The 7,380-nt window shown below is 41.3% G+C and overlaps 1 long non-coding RNA gene across 1 annotated transcript in view; it reads right to left on the bottom strand.

Annotated features, from left to right (window-relative positions):
* Positions 1-1,867: 1,867 nt before the first annotated feature.
* The window catches only part of LOC109547676 (uncharacterized), a 161,916-nt gene continuing 156,403 nt past the window's right edge, over positions 1,868-7,380 (bottom strand). The window contains exon 8 of the long non-coding RNA XR_012328868.1: positions 1,868-1,992. This is a non-coding gene — a long non-coding RNA (uncharacterized lncRNA). The remainder of the gene's footprint in view (positions 1,993-7,380) is intronic.

Here is a 7,380-nt window from a genome sequence, read left to right as displayed (position 1 = left end):
ATTTTGTGCAATGCTTTACTGTTTAGAATTTCACATACATTCTCTTATATAACAGTAACAACACTGCGATGAGACCCTTACTACGATAGCTATTTTCTAACAGGATATGCATACACAGGAAGTGTATACTATCAAGATTTAAATATTTAAAAGGAGAGAGCTAGGAAAAACCCAATCTTATTGCACACTCTGCGCCTAATCAAGATCCTCTCTGATTTCAGCCCCACAGATAATTGGGTGTCTCTGTCTTTCCTAAGTTGAATGTTCTATAGCTGCAGAGATACTCCAGACATTTCTCCCCTCTGGCTTCAACGCGCTTTATTTATATTTGTAAAATCTCACAGCAGAAACGCCACTGTCCCCTCAGTCACATCAATCTCTGCTCTTTCTGTGTGCTACCACCGAACTGTACACAGGCTGGCTTGCTTAGTGTATGCCTGGTACTGGGCTAAGTGGCTTTACATGGAAGATTTCATTGGGTCTGTACAACTCTGATGTAGGTACCACGCACATCCAGATTTTACAGATGTGGAAACTGAGGATGTAAATAACTTAAGATCATACAGCTAAGAAAGTGGCAGGGCTGGAATTCAAACATCCATCTCTAAACAGGAAAGTTAAGAGAATAAATCCTAAGAATTCTTATCAGGAGAAATGTTTTCCCCTTTTTTCTTTTCTTCTTTCTTTTCTTTTTACTATATCTACTTGAAAAGACGGATGTTAGCTGAACCTATTGTGGTCATCAATTCACAATATATGTAAATCATGCTGTATGCCTTAAACTTATACAGTGATGTGTGTCAATTATTTCTCAATCAAACTAGAACCTCCCCCCCCCCACACACAAATATCTACCTGTCTGACCCCTGCGCCTGAGTTCTTCATCTCTATATGCCACTGCCTTTTTGTCCATACGTTGGCTTCCTCCAAAGGCTTCTAGACTGTTGAGGACAAGTGCCATGACTTCTATATTTTGCACCTAAGACTAGTGCCTGGAATATAAGTGGCCCTCAATAGATACTTGTTGAATGAATGGATGGATGAATGAATGAGTATGCTCTGGGGCATTTTCGAAAATGTAATTTTCAGGGATCAAGTGAATATCATTGCTTGAGATGCCCAGTGGGCTGAATAGTATGTTGGCTCAGAACTGTGAACTCTCCTCTAGTTTCCTGAGAGATGAGGTTGTTTTCGGCAGCCTGCGTGTGGTCGTTTCCCAACCAATGTCTTGTTTTTCTTCCTGTTGAGTGAGAACAGATATACTAGCCATGTGTATCATGAGGACATTATGAAAAAAACTGGGGGAATCCTAGGAATAAAAAGTTTTAAACAAACTAAAGGCATTTAAAATATGTATCACATGTGGATTGACTTGTAGAAAAGGAGTTTTCTTTTTTTTTTTTTGCAAGCAGTCATGATCATAATAATTGGGGAATCATTACATACTTGAAAATATGGAAGAAAAACTGTGATGAATATCATGTTTTATATTTCTTTAAACTCTTCCTCATCTCAATTTTGCTTTTAAAATAACATGGTTTCGGGCTTCCCTGGTGGCGCAGTGGTTGAGAGTCTGCCTGCTAATGCTGGGGACATGGGTTCGAGCCCTGGTTTGGGAAGATCCCACATGCCACGGAGCAACTAGGCCCGTGAGCCACGACTACTGAGCCTGCGCGTCTGGAGCCTGTGCTCCTCAACAAGAGAGGCCGCGATAGTCAGAGGCCCGCGCACTGCGATGAAGACTGGCCCCCGCATGCCACAACTAGAGAAAGCCCTCGCACAGAAACGAAGACCCAACACAGCCAAAAAAAAATAAATAAAATTATTAAAAAAAAAAAAAAAAAAAAAAAAAAAAAAAAAATAAAATAACATGGTTTCAGTTGTTTTAGTCTGCTTGAACGAGCCAACTTTGGAGAAAAAAAGGCTTCTCTCTTTTTCATGGTTCTTCTATTTGCAATCCCCGTCTCATGGTGCTGTCAGCTCCCTGGGTACCTGTAAAGGTTGTAATTATTTAATTATCTGGATAATTAGTTGGATTTTTGTCTTAACGTGTTTGCACCTTCTTGAAGAAAAAAATCATTCATTTCTTCCAAAATGGTTCAAAGAATAGGTCTGTAAGGTACAGAAATGAAAGGTAAAACTCTGAATGAATTTATGATATAATTCCAACTCAGAGAAATCAAGGAAAAACTTAATCCTCTAGCTTTCCTATAGATTTTCCTCCACTGGTGTTTGACTTCTTAGTTTCCAGAAAAGGTGCCTTCTATGTGCAAACGGACTTCTGAGAGAATTATTTCCAGCCAGTTCTCAGGTTAATACTGAAGGCAAAGAAAATGCCTGGACTTACACATGTTGGCAACATAGCTTGGAACCAGATTTATGAGGCTCTTTCCCACCTTCTACAGCTTCCTAGTGAGCGGTTCTCAGCTGCATCTGAATCGCCCGGGGATCTTTAAACTTTCTGACCCCCAGCCCCGCGCTGAGATTCTGATTTAGTTTTACTAATGTGTGATGTGGGAATCAAATTTTTAAAAAGCTTCTCAGGGGATTATAGTGTAGAGCCGAGAGAGAGTCTCTATACAGGAATTTCATGATAACAGAAAAATTTGCCAATGAAAAAACAAAGGGGTGGGAGTTGTCACTGACTGTCACTATAGAAAAGCAACATATGAAACGAGAATCAAGTGGAGTCTCTGTCCCAGCCCACCTCATGCTGGTCGCCTAGGTCCCACCACTTAAAGTCTGGCCTGGGCCAGCAGCAACAGCATCACCCGGAAGTTTGCTAGAAATGCAAAATCTCAACCCCCATCCCGGATCTATCGAAGCAGAGTCTGCATTTCATCAAGAGCCCCAAGTGATTCATCCGCACCTTGAAGTTTGAGAAGCCTGACCTAGATAGCCATGGGGGGGGAAGAACAGAACAACGACCGTGGAGAAACATCTATTGGGGTCATACAAAGGCCAAGTGAGGCTCTTGTCCAGCTGGCACATCTTCAGAATGACTCTTGATTCCCAATATTCTCCCAGAAGGTCTCCTGACCCCAGGGAACTTTCCATGAATGGTGCTTTTCCTGCCACCCAGCTTACTTTTCCTTAAAATGGTGGTTGCAACATGTTTGCTGGTGGTGATGGTGGTTGGTTCAATTAGGCTCACCCTCACCATACCTGATTTCTAACTGTGTATTATATATATTTATATAACTATTCTCTACCACCTTGACACTGGAACTGGCAATGCATTTTTTTCAAGAGGGAGGACATATAGGAAATAGAATGAATTCCCAAAGTGATGGGAGGTATTTATGAGTCCTATCTCCAGAGGAAATGGCTAACATGAAAAAGGGGTAAAATGTGCAACGTTTACCCTGGTAAACACTAATAATCTATGAATTGTTACAAAAGAAATGGGTACTTCTGAAGAAAGTATAAAACCTGCAAGGAAATGTAGAAATAACATATGCCCACCCTATACTTCAGTTTACATCAACATTGATTCTAAGATACACCATAAATTCAAAAGTGGGGTGGGGCAGAAGAGAAAAACTCTAAATCATGTGTAGAAGTTGATTAAAGGCCAAATTGATTAAAGGCAATATAGATTAAGGCAAACTGATTTATAAAATGCTGACTTTTTTTTAAAGTATGCTTTAGAATTAAGTACCACGTAAGCTTTAAATGTGATGGATCACTGCTTAACTTATATCTGTTTTTCTTTACTAGGACCCAGTAGAAAGCTCACTCGGAATCATTTTAATAGGGTTAAAATCTTTGGAAACTTTTTTTTCCAACTATTGCTTTGTTTATATTGACTTTGACTTCAGTATTATGGGGCTTTAGAGTGGTTCTACAATAAAAGCCTGTGACCCTCAACTTCAAGTGAGATGGTATGACTTGAGTCAAACAGTATATGACAATTTGGGATGGAAGGAGGGACTCTATTCAGAGGCTGTAACTGTCCTGTTTTCATTTTTAAAAATTAATAGCTAATATTTATTGAGCCCTTATCACGTGCCAGCACAAGCACCTTCCTATTTAATCTTCACAGTAAACTAATGAGTTAGGTTCCATTACTTTTTTCACATTACAGCTGAATAAATGAGGCTCGGAGAGTTTAATTAAATCATCCAAATATGTTTTACGGGCTTCCCTGGTGGCGCAGTGGTTGAGAGTCCGCCTGCCGATGCAGGGGACATGGGTTCATGCCCCGGTCCGGGAAGATCCCACATGCCGCGGAGCGGCTGGGCCCGTGAGCCATGGCCGCTGAGCCTGCGCGTCCGGAGCCTGTGCTCCGCAACGGGAGCGGCCACAACAGTAAGAGGCCCGCGTACCACAAAAAAAGACACAAATAAAACAAAAAAACACAAATATGTTTTACAAGGCCGCAAGTGAAAACAAATACATAAACAAAAACCAGTCCTTTGTTTTCCAACTATCCTGTCAGTCTTGGTCACGTTCATGTGTACCTGGAATTCACTAGCCAGTATTGCCAGCTTCTGAAGACAATCAAGATTCATTCCACTTTCCTAAACTAGGCAATGTCTATCTTTTCATAGCACTAGGTACTCTAAAGTAATGCTAATTAAAATTAAGCCAGAGGACTTCCCTGGTAGTGCAGTGGTTAAGAATCCGCCTGCCAATGCAGGGGACACGGGTTCGAGCCCTGGCCAGGGAAGATCCCACATGCCGTGGAGCAACTAAGCCCGTGTGCCACAAACTGAGCCTGCACTCTAGAGCCCACGTGCAACAACTACTGAGCCCGCATGCCACAACTACTGAAGCCCACGTGCCTAGAGACCATGCTCCGCAATAAGAGAAGCCACCGCGATGAGATGCCCACGCACCGCAACGAAGAGCAGCCCCCAGTCACCGCAACTAGAGAAAAGCCGGCGCACAGCAACAAAGACCCAACACAGCCAAAAAAAAAAAAAAAAAAAAATTGAGCCAGAAGTTCCAGCTTCAATAATGATAATGTGTCTTATTTCATAATTAAACTTAGGATGCAAACATTTGGACAGTTAACTCTTCCCAAATGTAAAATAGCAACTATTTTAAAACACTAATTTCTACACAGTTGGTCTTACTTTCGGAGGGCCCTGCATCAAGCCTAACTTTTGAGAAGATACATTTGACTTAGATTTCTAGAGACTGATTTTCTTCCCTCAACTCATAGGTCAGTTGACAAGGAAACAGTTAAATCAATTATAGTTTGACACTAAATTACCCTCATTATATTAAGAGAATAAAGTGATGGCATCAGCTTGTGTAGATAAAAGAGAGGATATACTGGGTCTAAATTCTTGTGGACATCGGCCACAGAGTTGAGAGGAAGGAGTAGATCACGTATCCGACTGACCCACACGGAGGCGGAAAGGAGTCTGATCCTCTAGGGAACATGATAAACCAGGACCAAGCCACGTAAGTGCTAAACTTGGCTTCTCACCTAAGAATAACAGCATTGTGGTGATGACGGCTGACGAAATAATTTAACAAAATAGAAGCACATATGAAACAGATATTTTCGTAGAGATCCCAGGATTTCTGCCTTGAAGGCAAAATGATCACGTTAGAGTGATTTCCCCCATGCTTTCTTTGTTTATGGCTTATTTACTTAAGCAAATAAATTAACTTTAGTAATTAACTTTAGGAAACTTCCAGTTTCCTTAGGAAATCACTAGAAACCTCATCTCCTCTAAAAAGCAAGCCCAGAGATTCAGATTTTATATCAAAATTTATTTTTAAACCTTAGGGATTGACATTATTATCTACCTTCTGAGCTGAGTCTAAAATTGTCAGGGAATGAGATTAAATATGGCTACTAAAGATAAAGTAACAGAACCATTGAACACACTTCATTCACGGACTTGGGATCACAAATAAGGCAGAACGGGAGGATACTCATTTTCCGCCTTGTTCTGTTTCCGTTTTTTGACGGTATTCAACTAGCTGAGCAGTTCTATTAATAGAGGAAAGTGGCACCATTTTAGGAAATACAATAGAAATGAACATAGGAACAATAGGGGACAGGTGCCAGATGGGGACACACAGGCAGTCCTGTGAGTCTTCCATCAAGTATTCATGAAGGTCCGGGATCCCAAGGACACATCTAACAGTAACAGTCACATGGTTCAGAGCCAATGAGGAGATGTCCTGGAGAAACGATTGTCTACAAAAAACTGCCAACGCCTAAGTATAAATTAAATATAATCCCGACCAAGCGTTCCCTGTCATTAATCACTGCGCAACATCACACCCATGACCTCCAGGCTGCATTAAACTCCAGGAAACATTCCTGGCTCTGTTCTAAAGGCCTTGTGTCTGGGCCAGGAGGCTGTGGGAAATAATCAGATGCTGCCCAGAGGACTGGAGCAGGTCTGCTAGTCCCCCACTGTGGCCCCTTCAAGCCCCAGGAAGTGAGACATTTCCATGAGTTCTGGATCTGAAGATGCCTAAGTCATTTGACTGTTTTGCCATGTCGTCTCCGTGCTCTCAGTTTACAAGGAGTGCACGAACACTGCAGAGAGAATTTCCTGTGAAAATGAGACTCAGGCATGCTGCTTGAAGAACCAGAGTCTAAAGAATCCCAAAATACCATGTAGAAATCATAATATTGGCTGCTTCTGGGCTAGTATTCCACCCACAGCTTTAGCTTACACCCAAAGTGTTTGCAGATCATTATCAGAGACCTTCAAGAATCCATAATCACACGTTGCGGCAGATCATAACATTTACTTCAGGGAAAAAATGGTGCCAAAGTCCCAGCCCAGAAGTTTTCTATCTCAAGCTCACTGAGTGACTTCATGTTCTCTTTTCTTTTAATTAAGCAAAAACAGACTCACAGATACGGAGAACAAACCAATGGTTACCAGTGGGGGAAGGAGTTGGGGGAGGGGAAAAACAGGTGAAGGGACAAGAGGTACAAATTACTAGGTATAAAATAAATAGGCTACAAGGATGTAATGTACAGCACAGGGAATATAGTCAATATTTTATAACAACTTTGTATGGAGTATAATCTATAAAAGTATTCAACTACGATGTTGTACACCTGAAACTAATATAATATTATAAGTCAACTATATTTAAATTAAAAACTAAGGTTATTCCCCAGTCAGAGCTGTTGCTTGGGTTCCTACTTCACCATGCTTCTGACTCTGAGTTTTCACATAATGACATTGTCGACCAATATAAAACTGAATCAGCCATAACTTGAACTCAAGACCTGAATTCTGGTTCTCACCTCAGGCTCTGATTAGCATTCCACTTGGCACCTGGCTAGTTGTCCTGACCCCTGGCACACAATATTATTTTCATGTGCTCTGTTCTTAGGCTGGCTTTGATGTTTGGCTGCTGCCACACCTGGTAGTGACCTAGGGCAGGTTT

This window comes from Tursiops truncatus, chromosome 21 (genome assembly GCF_011762595.2).
Source record: "Tursiops truncatus isolate mTurTru1 chromosome 21, mTurTru1.mat.Y, whole genome shotgun sequence".
NCBI classification, from domain to species: Eukaryota; Metazoa; Chordata; class Mammalia; order Artiodactyla; family Delphinidae; genus Tursiops; species Tursiops truncatus.
This window is presented reverse-complemented; position numbering and strand designations above follow the sequence as displayed.